Source organism: Penaeus vannamei, chromosome 5 (assembly GCF_042767895.1).
Source record: "Penaeus vannamei isolate JL-2024 chromosome 5, ASM4276789v1, whole genome shotgun sequence".
Lineage (NCBI taxonomy): Eukaryota > Metazoa > Arthropoda > Malacostraca > Decapoda > Penaeidae > Penaeus > Penaeus vannamei.
In genome coordinates this window covers 46,146,444-46,149,096 of record NC_091553.1, presented here as the reverse complement: position 1 = coordinate 46,149,096, position 2,653 = coordinate 46,146,444, and the positions used below count along the sequence as shown (strand labels likewise).

Below are 2,653 nucleotides of genomic sequence, written 5' to 3'. Positions count from 1 at the left end.
TGGTCTTCTCATTTTGCTCTCCTTCTCCTCCCTTTAGTCTTCCCTCATCTCGCTCTCCTTCTTCTCCTCATGGTCTTCCTTATCTCGCTCACCCTCTTCTACTCATAGTCTCTTCATTTTCCCCTCTCTTCTCCTCATAGTCTCCTTATTTTGCTCTCCCCTTTCCTCACTGTCTTCACATTTCCCTCTCCCTATTCTCCTCTGTCTCCTCATCTTGCTCTAACCTTCCCTCACAGTCTCCCATCTTACTCCCCCCCCTCATAATCGTTCCTCAAAGTCTCACCATCATGCCCCCCTCACAGTCTCCCCATTCTGCTCTCCTCTCCCCATAGTCTGCCAACTTCGCTCTCCCCTCCTCTTAGCATCTCGCCATTTTCTTCCCACTCTCCTCATGGTCTTCCCAATTAAGCCCCACTCCCCCCATAAAGACCCACTCCCCCTCATACCCCTTCGTCAGTCCTCTGCCCTCCCTCCCCTAGCCCCCTCCTCCTCGTCTCGTCGCCCCTTGCTTTTCCCCCACTCCTCGTCCCCTTCCCCACTTTTTCTCCCCCAATCCTCGCCCCTGCCCCACTTTCTACCCCCTCCACTTTCTCCCCCACTCCTCACCCCCTCCCCACTTTCTCCCCACTCCTCACTCCCCACTCCTCCCCCTCCTCTGGGCGTCGCGGAGTAAGGGCGGAGGCTGCATGGGATGCTCCCGCACTCCCGGTCCCATAATTCAGCGCGCCCACAGCCACTCCACCCAAATGGAGCCCTTCCTCCCTCCCTCCCTCCCTCCCTCCCTCCGTTCCTCCGCCCTTCCCTCCACTTCTATGTGCTTCGCTCCAAGTATCTTTACTTCCTTCCACGCTTCCCTCCACGATCCAAGTTTCCCTCCCGGACTCCCTCCATACCTTTGCATTTTCCTCCACGACTCCCTCCTCTTCACCGCCCTTCCCTCCACACCTCTGCAATTCCTCATACGCTTCCCTCCACGTCCTCATTCTTCTACGCACGACTCCCTCCACATCCTCGCATTTCCCTCCACTTACCTTGGCTTGTTTTTTACGCTCTCTCTCTCCCTCCTCTCAAGGTTCCCTCCACACTCATGTTTCTCTCCGTGCTTTCTTACACATTTCCCATTTCCTTCAATTTCTTATTCTAAGTTTCCTTCCGTGCTCCCTCCATCTCCCTCCATCTCCCATTCCCCTTGAGGATTTGATGTTATTTAAACAAACAAGCAAACAAACAAACAATGCTACCGAATCGCGGAAGTCAAGCGTGGCAGCCTGGAGAATAAATGAAATTCGTTCCACGCTCATGTTTATGTACACATTCATTCACTCTTCCTTAGTCTGTCTGTCTCTGTCTGTCTGTCTGTCTGTCTGTCTCTCTCTCTCACTCACTCACTCTATCGCACGCACGCACACACATCCATCCAAACAGACAACGACACAGACACACAGACAGACACAAGCAGACAGACAGACAGAAACACACACACACACACAAACACACACACGCACACGCACACGCACACGCACACACACACACACACACACGCACACGCACACGCACACGCACACACACACACACACACACGCACACGCACACGCACACGCACACGCACATACACACACACACACACACACACACACACACACACACACACACACACACACACACACACACACACACACATACACACGCACACGCACACACACACGCACACACATACACACGCACACACATACACACGCACACGCACGCACGCACACCTGCTTATGCAAGAGGCACCAAAATGACGCGGCGAACGCAGGTGCCGGTGAACTGAGTGTGTAAGGCATGCATGTATGTGCGCGCGCGTATGTGCGTACGTGTGCGTGTGGGTCCCGCTGGTGTAATCTACCAAGAAGGAGGAAATCCGACACCACTTCTCCCCCCCTTTCCCCTCCCCTCCCTTCCTTATCACTCCTTCCCTTCCCTACTCCCCTCCTTTTCCCTCTCCCCTTCCTCATACAAACCCCCTCCCCCTTCCCCCACCATCGAAATAGTACCCCTCTCTCCTCCCTCCCCACCCCCTTCCCATTTCCCCCCTCTCCCCCCCCCTCCCCTCCCTACCTCTCCCATCCTCCCTTCCTCTTCCCACACCTTTTATCACCCTCTTCCTTGCAAGCAGCGTGCGATCCCGACCCGGAAGCGCATTCGGAACAGCTGATGCGTTTGTAAGCTGCTTTGGTGTTCACTTTATTACTGATTATTATTAACAAGGCGCCGGTAATATCGGGTTTGTTTAAGGCCGAAGGAAGACGGGGAGTGAGAGGGGGAAAGAAGGGGGGTGGAGGAAGGGAGAAGGGGGATGGAGGAAGGGAGAAGGGGGGAGAGGGAATGGAGAGTGAGCGAAGGAAAGAAGAAGGGGGATGGAGGATGGGGAAGGGATAGGAGAAAAGAAAGGGAAAAGAAGACGGAGATGGAAGTGGAGGGGAGGGGGAGGGGGCGAGGAAGATGGAGGGGAGGGATGGAAGAGAGGGAGGTGAATCTCCGAGTTTAATTATGCTTTGTTGATTCTGGGATTTTTGTGTGGTATCTTCCTTCACTCCATTTCTCATTCCGTCTGTTTACTCATCTGCCTTTTAAATCATCCATCTATCCATCAACGTGTCCATTTGCTTAT

General features: G+C 53.9%; 1 protein-coding gene across 1 annotated transcript in view; it reads right to left on the bottom strand.

Annotated features, from left to right (window-relative positions):
- The window catches only part of LOC138861816 (centaurin-gamma-1A-like), a gene marked incomplete at its 3' end in the record, with an annotated part of 612,250 nt that overhangs the window by 99,150 nt on the left and 510,447 nt on the right, over positions 1-2,653 (bottom strand). The window lies entirely within an intron of this gene.